The 15,599-nt window shown below is 36.7% G+C and overlaps 1 long non-coding RNA gene across 1 annotated transcript; it reads right to left on the bottom strand.

Moving 5' to 3' along the window:
• Positions 1–5,557: 5,557 nt before the first annotated feature.
• On the bottom strand, positions 5,558–6,376 carry LOC119083852. Its single transcript, XR_005088956.1, has 3 exons — positions 6,218–6,376; positions 5,881–6,033; positions 5,558–5,811 (listed from the first exon to the last, which is right to left on the bottom strand). It is a non-coding gene; the product is annotated as an uncharacterized LOC119083852 (long non-coding RNA).
• Between the last annotated feature and the right edge of the window lie 9,223 nt (positions 6,377–15,599).

The following is a 15,599-nucleotide window of genomic DNA, read 5'->3' as shown; positions in this document are numbered from 1 at the left end:
TCAAATCAAAATTTTATGATTCCCAGGTATAGTTTCCTGTCGCGTGTTGACTTCCGCTATTAAAGCCGCATTCTACAGAATTTTATTTTTGTGTAACAAGCAAATGAAATTCTTTATTTTATTGAACTTGTTACGCTTTGAACAGACGAATCAACAGAATTAATGAATGACGAGACTGTTGTCGTTTCTAAGAGTTTAAAATGAAGACAAAATAAGGAAGACTCATTCCACTGTTGTAATAGTTAAAATAAGAACAACGCACAGGAAAGTCTGAGGAAACCAACAGATTCCCTCACCTATAAAGTTACTCTGGTACCACCTTGTATCATCAGATATTTGGGAAATTTGGATCAAATGAAGGTATACTCAGTAGGGATGGGAGACATTCAAAATTATCGATAATTATCAAAATATCGAAATTCGATAATTATCAAAATATCGATATTTTGATATTTATCGTACAATTCATGATAATATTCCGATATATCGGAATATATCGATAAATATCGGATTTTCGGACCGAAATATCGATATATCGAATTATCGATATCTTGATAATTATCAAAATATCAATAATTATCGATTATCGATATTTTTTTTGATAATTTTCGATAAAAAAAGTCGATAATTTTCGATTATCGATAATCGATAATTATCGATAATCATTATCATTATCGCCCATGCCTAATACTCTATCAGTTTTTTTTTTAGTTGAAAAACGGAATTATTGGAAAGTCCAAAACTTAAGCTTTTCAATCCCAATTGAAACACTCGCTTGGTCTGGTTTCCAAATTTGTTAAATTTTGTGAATCGTTGTACTCTTGTGTATTATACACCTGTTCAGTAATTGATGAACTACCACTCCCATGAGCTTCCCATCAGCCATCCCAAGCAAAGTTCTACCTAGAGAACGACGGTTTGCACTTGAACGTTAGTACTCCGAGTGGTACTAACGAATTTGAGAAAATGATTCAAAGTTATTTGTAAACTAAATTTTGGTAAAATAAAATTTCAAGAAAAAAAAAGAATAAATCATTTTCAATTATACGTAAAATGTGTCCTCAATTGGCCTTTCTTTCCGGACCTACTCTCACTTCAGGTATTGTTAGTTAAAAATGTTATTTTAGAATAAAAGAAATGGTTAAGTTTAAAGATTTACATCGCTGTTTCATACATATTGTTGTCTAATGGATTTTTAATTTAACCAAAAATTTGTCCTTTCTAAGTTCATTCGACTAAGTTTTTTTTTTCACATGCAGAATGCGTCACCACAAGAGATGTTTGTGCTATGCAAATGGATCAAGTAAGATCACCTATCTTACCAGTGGAGAGTTCACAATAGAATCGATTTTTTTTTGAAAAATTAGCTCTTACACATCGATGGGTGACAATTTCCCTAACGTGATGTCCTATCTATCGCTAAATTATTCATATCTAACTAAACCGTACTAATACCCTATTCTACCCCTCTGCGTTTTCACTGGCCTGTGACCGTTAAATAGCATGTGAAGCGTGCTATTTAGCCGCATTAGTAGATATTGCTGTCATTCAAGCGACCGACATTAAAACCTTGAGCGCAATATGCACACAACAAATATCAACTAGCATAGCAAACGATATCAGCACAACCAAACATACCACACAGTTCAACAATTCTCTTCGGTGTCCTTATTATACATGAGTGCCTCTCCGGATAACAAAAACAGCAGTACTTTGATTGGCTACTCTTTGACCGCTGATCATCGACTGAAGTATGTCCTTGTTTAGACCGATATGTTTACTCTTTGACAGCCAATCACCGACTGAAGTATGTCCTTGTTTTGGCAGAGATGTTTACTCTTTGACAGCCAATCATCGACTGAAGTATGTCCTTGTTTTGGCAGAGATGTTTACTCTTTGACAGCCAATCACCGACTGAAGTGTACCATTGTTTAGGCCGAGATGTTTACTCTTTGACAGCTCATCACCGACTGAATTTCCTTGATTTGGCAAAGATGTTTACTCTTTGACAGCTCAGCACAGATAGGGGATGGAATTTGTTCATGTATTGTCCGTTGACAAGTGGATCGCCACCGGTTTTGAGGTTGTTTTGATTTTTGTTTTTTACATGTTGCCACACATTGTTGACAAATTCAAGATTTTTTATTTACGAAGGTTACGCTGATTGCTTAGTGAAAAAGGACTTCACCTAGCACAAATTAAACGACCTTAGACATATTTGACATTGCAATGTGAGCAACATAGCAAAAATTAATTTCAAAACCCCCCGAAACCCCGTGCTTCCACCTACATAAAAAACACGAACCGAACGAGCCAATCTCAATTTATTGAAATTAGTTTATAGCATATCAAAAACTAAATTATTGTATCGGTGATAGTGATTTAAGATGCTTAGGAAGTTTAAGAATGAAAAATAAGCTGATCAAAATTACATTGCAAAAATTGTCAGTCAAGGGACCTGACCCACCCAAAAGGTGGGACCATGTTTCAAAATAAAAAATGAAACGTGTTATCGCAACAAAGCAATACGACAATTATAAATTTATTTACTTCAAATTCTATATATTCTATATGGTATATAAAATGGTGCCTTAGTGGTTGCTTTTCTTATTATAACATCTGGAGCGATCGTCACTTCTTTCCCAAAGTACGGATGGACTCTATAACAGCATTTGAGGGCTCCACCACATCTACCTTCGGGAATATGTGCAAGTTCACCACATGACTTTTTGCATTCAAAAAGTTCATCGACTGCTTCATCAAACACACAATATCCGTCTAAATTAGGGCCACACAAAATTTTTGTCATTCAGAGGTGACATGGACATTTTCATTTAATTCACTTACATTCAGCGTCCGTTTGGCTAAGTATTTTCCCGACTGTATTGCAGCATCTTAGTCCTTCATCACATGTACCTGCGCGCGAATCCCTGACTCCACGACATGATTTTCTGCATTGCAAATGTCCATATGTCTTGCCATTGAGGAGGTTAAGCTGATCCTCATATCAATCCTTGGTTACAGACTGAGGCTTAGACTGCCTAGAGGAATGATTGGGGGTAAAAATCATCTCAAGTACACCAATTGAACATCGGATGTCTGTTAGAGCGATATTGACTCACTTTCTTTCAATCTGCATTGAGTAAAACCTAGTAGCAAAAGTTGCAACACCAACAACAAAACTGGATATTTTGCTAACATTTAGTTGGCTGTTCTGATGATGTTGTATATTCAACGATAATATCGATGATACAAACGGATTGATAATGCCGGTCTCCATCTTGAGCTGCTCCGCTTTATTATGACCGGTTCATCAAATCAAAATTTTATGATTCCCAGGTATAGTTTCCTGTCGCGTGTTGACTTCCGCTATTAAAGCCGCATTCTACAGAATTTTATTTTTGTGTAACAAGCAAATGAAATTCTTTATTTTATTGAACTTGTTACGCTTTGAACAGACGAATCAACAGAATCAATTAATGACGAGACTGTTGTCGTTTCTAAGAGTTCAAAATGAAGGTAAAATAAGGTAGACTCATTCCACTGTTCCAATAGTTAAAAGAAGAACCAATCGCTCTCTCAATAGAACAAACTGACAAATTAAAATGAAAAGTCATACATTTAAATGTGTGTGTGAGTGACAGCTCCGTGTACATACAGTTAAAAGGGACTCTTACATTGAACGTCGAACACGTGCTTCCGTGCAATGACATGAGAGCACAGTTTCGATTGTCAATAACTATTTACAAATACAGCTCTACAGATTTCATCAATAAAATCAAGATCCAACGATACTTTGGTGATAAATATTGTCAAATTACTGAGCTAGTGATATGCTAGTTCTGTCAAAATTTTATACTTTTTTACTTTATACTTGAGTATAAAAAATTAAACTCGGGTCGGGAATACCTTTATTGGAAAGTCCAAAACTTAAGCTTTTCAATCCCAATTGAAACTCTCGCTTGGTCTGGTTTCCAAATTTTTAAAATTTTGTGAATCGTTGTACTTCTGTGTATTATACACCTGTACAGTAATTGAACTACCACCCCTATGAGCTTCCCATCAGCCATCCTGAGCAATATAAAAGTCTAGCTAGAGAACGACGCTTTGCACTTGAAAGTTAGTACTCCGACTTGTTACTAACGAATTCAACGCACATTTATCTAAAAATAAGAACTGAAACAAATAAAATTCCTTTAAATTCATCGCTCAGAGAGAGGTAGATAGAGAGAGAGATGGAATGCAACAAAAATCAATGAGGCATACAAATTCACAATCGAAATAAAGTAATTGACTCACATTGGTAATTCGATGTTGTAACACTTAAACGATGATGTAAACGAAAATTAAATCCATCTCACTAATTCGAGGTGAGAATGAGTTGGTCGTGGATGTGGATGTGGATTTTGATAAAGGAATGTGTTTCCTAGCGAACAATTGGGAGCATTAGTTGCTTGGTCTCTTTATTGTTGTTCTATGTCGTTGGGTAGGTAGTTACCTTTTCTATCCATGACACCATGAAACTTCCGCGGCAGCCCTTCCATCAATCCACAACTTGTCATGCGTGACGTATGGACGTTATTTAAATCTTCATTAGAACTTTCGATCGTGTGAACTAGAAACCCAGAAACCACGCTTAATTCTCAGACATAGTTGCAAATAAAAAGGGTTGATAAGTTGAAATCCGACTCCGACTTCAATATGCCCAGCGAGCGATATATTTCAATCACTATGCATCTTAGATTACGTTAGGCCAACCATGTAAGTGGTAAAGGACAATCAATTGGCGTGTGCACAGTCCGACTAACTACAACATTTAGGTTCAGAGTACACGGAGTAGACATTCAAAAGATTCCCCGAGAGATTCACCAGAGCCTTATAAGTCATCCGATCTCCTGAAATATGGACCAACATCATAACAGTATTTTCGATGATGATTCCTGAATTGTAAATGTATAATTAACAATGCGATATGAATGCCCCGGAAAGGTGAAGATTGTGGGTTCGTCTCCCACCCTGGCACTAATTTTTCATCTCAAATTACACCTTCACGATCGCTTTACATTCCAAATTCACATCATAACACTCGTAATTTCCCACATTAGATGACTTTCCTCTTATGTACTGCAATAGTCCTTTGCTAAAGCGTAACGTTAAAAATATAGAAAATTCTAATTGTTTATGAGTGAGTGAAAGCAAATGAAGAAAAAATATCTTACCCAGCCGCGGATTTGAACTCGGGACCTCTAGATTATGAGTCAAGAGCTCTAGCGCCCAAGTCACGGGTTCAGACAAAATGGTATTTACTTCGAGCGCACCCCCTAGACACGTCGACAAAAAACATATGAGAATAGCGTGAATAGTTTCATAACCACCCATGTTCGAACGCCTTTATGTTGTGTGTGTGTGAATATGTAGTGTCTGAATTGTGTGAACATAGATATTATATTAGTCGCTGTGTATCCAAATAAAAGGGTTAATAAGTTGAAATAAAATAATTAGAAAGGGAGATAGGACAGTTCGTATTCAAAAGCTTATACTTCAATTGTTTATCGTCGTTTTCATATATTTAGATATTTATCAAATATATCTAATATGGTATACCAATTGGTATTGGTGTCTTAGTAGTGGTTCCTTTTTTTATTAAAAAATCTGGAGCGATCGTCACTTCTTTCCCAAAGTATGGGTGGACTCTATAGCAGCATTGGAGGGCTGCACCACATCTACCTTCGGGAATATGAGAAAGTTCACCACATGACTTTTTGCATTCAAAAAGTTCATCGACTGCTTCATCAAACACACAATATCCGTCTAAATTAGGGCCACACAAAATTTTTGTCATTCAGAGGTGACATCGACATTTTCATTTAATTCACTTACATTCAGCGTCCGTTTGGCTAAGTATTGTCCCGACTGTATTGCAGCATCTTAGTCCATCATCACAAGTGCCCGTGTGCGAATCCTTGACTCCACGACATGATTTTCTGCATTGCAAATGTCCATATGTCTTGCCATTGAAATTGCACAATCCGTCTAAATAAGAAAATATTTCATTGATCAGCAAAGGTTTTTCTACGTGAGGAGGTTAAGCTGATCCTCATATCAATCCTTGGTTACAGACATAGGCTTAGACTGCCTAGAGGAATGATGGGGGGTAAAAATCATCTCAAGTACACCAATTGAACATCGGATGTCTGTTAGAGCGATATTGACTCACTTTCTTTCAATCTGCATTGAGTAAAACCTAGTAGCAAAAGTTGCACCACCAACAACAAAACTGGATATTTTGCTAACATTTAGTTGGCTGTTCTGATGATGTTGTATATTCAACGATTATATCGATGATACAAACGGATTGATAATGCCGGTCTCCATCTTGAGCTGCTCCGCTTTATTATGACCGGTTCATCAAATCAAAATTTTATGATTCCCAGGTATAGTTTCCTGTCGCGTGTTGACTTCCGCTATTAAAGCCGCATTCCACAAAATTTTATTTTTGTGTAACAAGCAAATGAAATTCTTTATTTTATTGAACTTGTTACGCTTTGAACAGACGAATCAACAGAATCAATTAATGACGAGACTGTTGTCGTTTCTAAGAGTTTAAAATGAAGACAAAATAGTAATAAGACTCATTCCACTCTTCTAATAGTTACAGGAAGAACAACGCACAGGAAAGTCTGAGGAAACCAAAAGATGCTCTCACCTATAAAGTTACTTTGGTACCACCTGGTATCATCAGATATTTGGGCGATTTGGATCACATGAAGGTATACTCAGCTCTTTCAGTTTTTTTTAGTTGAAAAACGGAATTATTAATTTTAATTATTTAATTTAATTTTTTATACTCGAGTATGAAGTATAAAATTTTGACAGAACTGGCATATCGATAAATGGTTTAGTAATTTGACAATAATTACCACCAAAGTATCGTCGTATCTTGATTTTATTTGTGAAATCGGTAAAGCTTACACTTCAATTGTTTATCGTCGTTCTAATATATTGGTATATATATGGTATGGGTGGCTTAGTAGTGGGTACTTTTTTTATTAAAACATCTGGAGCGATCGTCACTTCTTTCCCAAAGTACGGGTGGACTCTATAGCAGCATTGGAGGGCTGCACCACATCTACCTTCGGGAATATGTGAAAGTTCACCACATGACTTTTTGCATTCAAAAAATTCATCGACTGCTTCACCAAACACACAATATCCGTCTAAATTAGGGCCACACAAAATTTGTATTATTCAGAGGTGACATCGACATTTTCATTCACTTACATTCAGGGTCCGTTTGGCTAATTATTGTCCCGACTGTATTGCAGCATTTTAGTTCATCATCACATGTGCCCGTGCGCGAGTCCCTTACTCCACGACATGATTTTCTGCATTCCAAATGTCCATATGTCTTGCCATTGAAATCACATAATCCGTCTAAATGGAAAAATATTTCATTGATCAGCAAAGGTTTTTCTACGTGAGGAGGTTAAGTTAAGCTGATCCTCATATCAATAATTGGTTACAGACTGAGGCTTAGACTGCCTAGAGGAATGATTGGGGGTAAAAATCATCTCGTACACCAATTGAGCATCGGATGTCTGTTAGAGACTCACTTTCTTTCAATTCGCATTGAGCAAAACCTAGTAGCAAAAGTTGCACCACCAACAACAAAACTGGATATTTTGCGAACATTTAGTTGGCTGTTCTGATAATATCGATGTTACAAACGAATTGATAATGCCGGTCTCCATCTTGAGCAGCCCCGCTTTATTATGACCGGTTCGTCAAATCAAAATTTTATGATTCTCAGGTAGTTTCCTGTAGCGTGTTGACTTCCTCTATTAAATCCGCGTTCTACAAAATTATGTTTGTGTAGCAAATGAAATTCTAAATTTTATTGAACTTGTTACGCTTTGAACAGATGAGTCAACAGAATTTATGAATGACGAGACTGTTGTCGTTTCTAAGAGGTTAAAATGAAGGCAAAATAATAATAAGACTCATTCCACTCTTCCAATAGTTAAAGGAAGAACAACGCACAAGAAACCAAAAAAGTCCCGCAACCACAATTTTTAGATTTAAGAAATTTTCAATTAATTCATAGGAATTGTATAGGTTCTGTCAGAAATAGTTGCAAGGGCAATTGGAGGAGTGATTTCACTGTCGAATAAGTCGCTCAATAAAATAATCAAAGTATTCCATTCAATTAAAATGGGTCTAGTTGCCTTAGAACTGGCCTAAAATACAATGGAATTGTACGAAAATAGTTCAGAATACACAGTATCGTTCAACGGGCAACATGCCCAAAGTAATGTGTTTTTCTCAAAAATAGATGGTATTGCAGTGTCTTGGCGTTTGCGAGCTGGGGATAATATCCTACCAACTGCGCCACTTGTGGGAAATTCTACCTTCCAATTCCCGATGTCAGTACTACATTCGTCTTGGTAGGATATTATCCCCAGCTCGCAAGCGCCAAGACACTACACTACCATCTATTTTTGAGAAAAACACATTACTTTGATTATTTTATTGAGTGACTTATTCGACAGTGAAATCACTCCTCCAATTGCCCTTGCAACTATTTCTGACAGGTTCATTGGTTGTTCAGTTGTTTTTGTTTAATAAAATTTCTGATTGTATTGCTGATGATAAATACTCGTGCCTTGAAAATGAGCTCGACATGACCAAACAGTACGAAATAAATTTTATATTTCCTGATAGCAAAGCGATAACCAAACTATCTCAATGTTAATAGAAATAGAATCGAATCATCAAACAAACTGTAAAAATTTAATTCTTACAAGTTGCTTGGTCTATTTAATGTTGTTCTATGTCGTTGCTCTTCTATCCATGACACCTTGAACCTTCCGCGACAGCCTTTCCATGAATCCACAATTTTGATTGAAGTGTACTAACACTACAATTCTCTAGAACTTCGCGTCTATTTTAATTTTTCTGACGTATGAGACAATTTTATTAACAAATTATCTCATTGATCGTTTTCTGCAAGCAGGAAGAATAGTTTCATCAGTCGATATTTAGCTGTTGAACAGTAAACATCTCCACCAACTTTCTATCAGTTTCGCAGTCAACTACCAATTTAGTATTCAACGACCAATTTGGTATTAAACTACCAGTTTGGTAGTCAACTACCAAATTATCGAATTATAAATAGGCAAGCAGCCTAAATAATTTCATCAGTCGGTGTGCAGCTCTCAAACAGTTAACATCTCTATCACCTCTCTATCAGCATGGTAATCAACTACCAGTTTGGTAGTCAACTACCAAAAATTCAAGCTCTAAATAGGCAAGCAGGCAGAATAATTTCGTCAGTCAGTGCGCAGTTCTCGAATAGTAAACATCTCTGCCGAAAATTACGTTTGGTCGTCAATTATAATATTAGTAGTTAGCTCTTAGCTCTACCAGAAAAACCGTTCAATAAATAAAACGCATAACCACTTGTACAGTCAACAAGTGGTATCATTTTGAAGTGCGTTAGTTTGTGGTGAAAGTAGTTAATTTCACTAAAATTTATCATGTTGATTGCCAATTTGCCTACGTTTACAGCTTACAACTAAGTAGGAATATGGTTGGACAACGGCAGTCACAGAGAACGGACGTGTTTATGCGTTGCTCTCTAAAAGTGTTTCTTTTGTGTGGCTGTGTGTGAATTCATTTTCGATTTTGTCTAATTTCTGTGCCAACTTTTACGGCTTTGGTGTTTTTATTTTGCTGTAATGGTTAAATGGTGAAATTATTTTAAAGGTTTTATTAACGAAGTCAAAGTGTTGTTCTCGTAGGTCATTTTCTCTTTGATCAATAAAGTTGTTCTCGCCTCATTGTGCGATATCAACAGTTGTGTTATTTCCTTTGTTATTTAACATGTGCTTCGTGGCGTCGGTGTACGGATTAACAATCGACTCTACCAGAAGCTAATGCTAAATTACGTGCTCGATTAATGTACGAAAATGACACATTGCCGTATGGCATCTGGCAGTCAATTTTAGTGCAGGTAAGGTACAAACTCCTCGGGTTCTCATTTGACACCCCAAAACCACATAGCAAATTTTTACAAATTTGCTGTGGTACAATCCCAAGATACAGAAACTATCTTGTACTCCAAAATGACCGCGAGGTTTAACAGATCTATTGATTGATACGTTGTATGGATGTCAAGGGATATGACGAAATACGAATCATTCAAACGCTACAACCTGCAACGCCAGAACGAGTTCAGTCACATGGTGGCATGGCGATTTATACGAAGAGGCAACTCATGGCCTATGGTGATTAGACACTTGCTATTACCTAAAACTAATAGCCGTAACCGTAACAAAGTCGGAAATATCAAAAAACCCAACATTCGCTTTCTCCATAAAAGAAACCATATCGACATAATGTCAATAGTAGAAAGAGCTACAACATGACAATGTTGATAGCGCCACCTTTGGGAAAATGTACAGGTCAATTAGTGATGGTTGTGGTATTCGCATACCACCCACGGCTTGGAGAATTCACAACGTATGGGACGTTAACACACGGTCGATTTGTGAACAATCTAAGTCGGGAGAGATATGATGTAAAATCACAGTCCATATGATCAAGAGACTTGTACAATAGCACAACAGGCCCATCTGAGGCTTAGGTGCTGGGCTTACACCCTCCCATCTAATCTAATCTAATCTAATCTAGCTCTACCAACTACCAAATTTTCGTATTGCAATGCCAACTATGAGCGGTTGGTTGTCAGATAACAAATAATTTTTTGCCTGGTGTTGATTTGCTCATAGTAGCATTGTAATTTATCATCGTGGTAGCCAAATTCTCGAGTTATAAATAGACAAGCAGGCAGAATAATTACATCAGTCGGTGCGAAGCTCTCGATGGTAATTAATTCGGTTGTCAATTATCACTGTGGTAGTCAACTACCAACTACCAAATTTTTGAATTGAAATGCCAACTATGAGCGATCAAGTGGAGGTCAAAATCGTTTTTGATTTATATATCCGACAACAGGAAACTAGTTTCTAAGAAATAATAGTCGTTAGTAGTTTTTGAAAATCTTCGTGTGAAGGGTGTTGGAACAATTCTAAGAAGAAAGACCTCTACTATTCGTTCCACCTTAAGTCGCATCGGTTAGACATTCAGAAAAATGTAAAAGATAACTTTTTCGGATTGAAAAATCAATAAATCAATGATTATTTACAGTGAGGAATACATTTTTTATATTCAATTCTAACGCACGCCACGCCACCGTGTCGATCATACTAATTCTCCATATGAGCATTCCAAAATCTCTGACGTGCTGCGTCGTCTTCATCATATTATTAAAATTCTTTTTCTTCATCTTGAACGCCTTCGTCATTTTCTTCAACAATATCTTTTGTTTCCAATGTTTCTTTCTATTTTATAGAAAACATTAATTTACGAAAAGAAACTGTGACAAAGTTTAAAAAAAGAACAAAAATATTAAATATTTACCGTTGACCTGCAAAGAAAAAAAAAATTAATAAAACTTTGCAGATCGCCTAACCTAAACTAATTTAAAGAAAGAAAAAGATTTAAAAAAACGCTGCAACAATCCAGTTATACGCCGCCACAAAGTGATGAGCTCCCGTTTTGCCAGGGCGATTCGGAGACGCAGGTGGCGTTCGAGTCGACGCGCTGCGATATGTATTAAATAAACTAGTCGACGCATGGTATGGATGCGGCGTTGAGTTCGCATGCTAATTGATGAATAATCAGTGATGTCCGGTGGCGGTGTTGGTGTCGGCGACGGGCAATCCATATCTGTCTGAAAAAACCAATAAATTTTCAAAAATTTGCCTGAGCTATCCGCAATCAAAAGGCCTTGGGTGAGAGAGTGTTAATATCCTTCAAACTATTTACAGCGGCTGTCGTCAATGTGTGTATACCACTAAACTACTCAACAACACACTTGGTATACACACTCAGATCAAGTTTCTCGTTTCAGAAGGAATAAAAACACTTTTTTTCCAGAAAAACATCGAGCATTAAATTGTGTAACCTCTCACTACAAAGCTTAAAAGAAAATTGACAAATCACATGACAGTTGTGATTTTCGTCGGCTTTCGGCATTATGTGTGCATTTATGGTCTCTGAGAGAAATGACACAAAATATTGCGTTGTCGGTATAACAGCGTGTGTGATGAGAGTGTGTAAATAAATAATATTCGAGAAATAGTAAATTGCATGTGTTGAATTAAATAATGTTCGGGTGGGCAAAGGTGGGCAATAATGTCAAGTACGCAATGTGGTTACGGAAGCATTATGATCATAGATGCATAAGGGTTACACACGTGGTAGCAATGCCTTGAGAGTGTGTAAATTCATGTCCTTGAACTTCATTTTCTTTATGTTTTCGTCAAAATCTAGTGCAATAAATTTGTGGCACACTCGGAGAGTTTAAGGCTTTCCTGTAAAAACACGTCGAATTCAAGTCTTTCGTCTAAATGTGTCATAGCTTCGCGTTTCTCGTTGATAAAAGCATTGATGTTAAAATTTCTCGTTCTTCCTTCAGTAGTTACTCTACACCCATAAAACATCACGTCGTCACAAGCATCATCAATTTTACTTAAAAATAGTTCTTCCCATCCGTTTTCCAAACTGTGGTTGACGTAGAAACAGTTCTAGCTTTTTCGTGGTATTCGTATCGGATTCGAAATATTTGTGGAAAGTTTTAAGTAGCTGCAATATATCGGCCCAGAATGTGATAAACTCGAGAAAATGTTTCCACGGCACGCTATTGTTTACGATAGTTTTTAAACATTGCAAGTATGCATCCGCTTCATCTTCCTCATACAACTCATTTACGGCGATCCTAAAACCAAGAAAAGCTGCGTCTATCGACATTATCGATTCGATAAGTTGTGGTCCTGCGTTCTATCTACAGAACCATAGACTCTGATGTAGACGGCAAGTGATAAGTCAACGTTAACTTTAAAGTCAGTACTCGTCAATCCAGTCTGAACTCTTTCTGCAATTTTATTCTTTACTGTTTTCGATCCACCCATTTCTAACAAGTTTGGGTTGGGTTGGGTCTAAAATCACAGGATCGAAATCCAATTATAATTTTCCTCATAGTGTGACCTAGCGCTCTGCACACACAAATTTTGTGCTCGAGTTTTCCAGCATTGATTTTCAGAAACGTTCCGAACTCCCGCCAGATGGCCCTTTCTCTTTCGCCGATGAATTTCATGCTGTAGTTGTTTATTGAACATCAATGCTTTCCAGATCTTCATGTACCAAATGTTATGTTTCGAAATTTATACATCCAAGTAGACGCCAAAACCAAGTAGACCGATGCTTCATTAAACTCGTCGATATTATTATTTCACAAACGCCGAATCCACTAAATAATCCTATTTCCAAGCAAATTTTTATGTTAAAACATTTCTTACACTTCTTAAAGCAAGTTTTGCCGTTTTGCAGGATTTATTTTACGACATTTATGTGCAGCATTTGCTTGGATTCAATCTTAGAGTATTAATACCTAGAGAGGAAATTTGTACGACGAAATGTGGTCCCAACATCAGTTTGTATGAGATACACATTTCGTATACTTTTACACCGATACAAGTATGCGTTGACGCTTTTTCGCTTTTGATGGTTCAATTTGCCCTCTTAATTAGGAGGGCAAACACACATACCAATAAACATTTCGTATTTCATGTTGGGACCACATATTTTACGTAATTTTGTTCGAAATTTCCTCTCTAGGTATAATTACTCTTAAGTGTCCATTCCACTCAACAAAAAGTACTCCGTGAGAGAGCCGTGAGAAAGCGAGCCGTCAAATAAACAAAGGAAAAATTGAAAAAATTCAATTTTGTCTCACACGGAGTACTTTTTTGGTAAGAGGAAACTAAGCATTAGGATTCAATTCACACCGTCAGTCCGCTCAATATTTGAAATTTTGCAACGGATCGGGGGCGATTTAACGTTCAGGAAAATTTCATGACTTTCAATGTAAAAAAATAAATTCCAAATTCATTTGTTGACGTGATCCATTGTTTACATTTAATTTAATTCAATTTGGATTGTATTGATCAAATGATATTGGGAATAATGAATTCGTTAATATCCTTTTCAGACTCAGACTCTGAGTCCGAAACAAGTGAAGCCAACAAAGACGAAATATTCAAATGTTTAGAAGGACTATACACACTTTTCTGTTGAAACATTTTGTGTGGTTTGTCAGTAAACATCTACTATGTGCAGTCCAGCATGATTCGACAATTCAAAAACTATTTAAATGAAACTGGTAAACAAATCTTATTCTGCTAGCGTGAAGTAATATCCTTCATTAACTGCACAAAGAGTATCTCATGCATGGCTAACATCCAAGACCGTACGATGGCTGCTAGGAATTTCGCGCCGCGACATTCACAATAATTGACAAAATGACACATTTTGTATAAGGAGAATGTCACTTTGTGGGTTATTGTAAATGAAGCGGCGTAGAATTCCTCAACACCTACAAAAACAAATGATTTAAGTCCTTGATTAATTACTCGCTCACCGAGCATATTTTATCCAAAAAAAATTTGCGCGTTCATTTGCTGGCATCTTTCGAAAATCGAAATGTACATTCTTTCGATGAAGAATGCAGACAATTAACGTACCAGCAGAATTCCATTTTATGATTTTTGAAGATTGGACCAATCAACAAACGAATTAGTGACATTTAGTTTTGGTATCGTTGGAATAGAGATTTTAAAGTCTGCGTTTGTATGATTATGTTTGAATATACGGCTCGTTGCAAACTCTGTGCGTAATATAACCACCGTGACTGGACTTATGAGTTCACTATCACTGTACTGATGATATTCACGCTACTTTTATTTATTTCAAATGTAATCAATAGATTTTCTTTCTGCATCATACAACTCACACGATCTACTGTTGTGACTGTTAGATTATAGCGGCTATGTTCTATGAAAGTTTTACTTATTTTGGTTTTTCGATAATGCGTGGAAAGTTCGAATTTATTACGGAAAACGATTCAGTAATAGTTATTTATCTACCAAGGTAGGTATGAAGGTATTTTTAGACCCGTACGAAGTACTGGGGTCTTATAGGTTTACGCATACGTTTGTAACACGTCGAATTGGACTCCCTGAGTAAGGGGAAACCTATTGTGGTTGTCTAGAGATGCCAAATCCGCGAAAAAAAAATGTCCGTCTGTCCGTCTGTCCGTCTGTCTGTCTGCACGATAACTTGAGTAAAACGCATCCGATTTTGAAAATTCTTTTTTTTCCCGTTTAGTAATGTCAAAAGACAGGCTAAGTTCGAAGATGAGTGATTTTGGATCGACCCCTCCCGAGCTGTGGCCCAATAAGTGCTTTACGGTTTTTCGAAGATATCTCCGGACATTTAAACGCTATACTCGTAAATGATACATCGAATGAAAGATATTTACAATACCGATCGACAAAAAAAAAGTTTATGGAAATCGGATGACCGACTTGTGAGTTAGACCCCTTGGTGTGAAACAGGCACAGGGCGGCAAGCAGTTTTTGCTTGTAGGTCGGCCACATTTGAACAAATTTTTTATGAAATTATGTTCTCCGGAGCGT

Source organism: Bradysia coprophila, unplaced genomic scaffold (genome assembly GCF_014529535.1).
Source record: "Bradysia coprophila strain Holo2 unplaced genomic scaffold, BU_Bcop_v1 contig_70, whole genome shotgun sequence".
Lineage (NCBI taxonomy): Eukaryota > Metazoa > Arthropoda > Insecta > Diptera > Sciaridae > Bradysia > Bradysia coprophila.
This window is presented reverse-complemented; position numbering and strand designations above follow the sequence as displayed.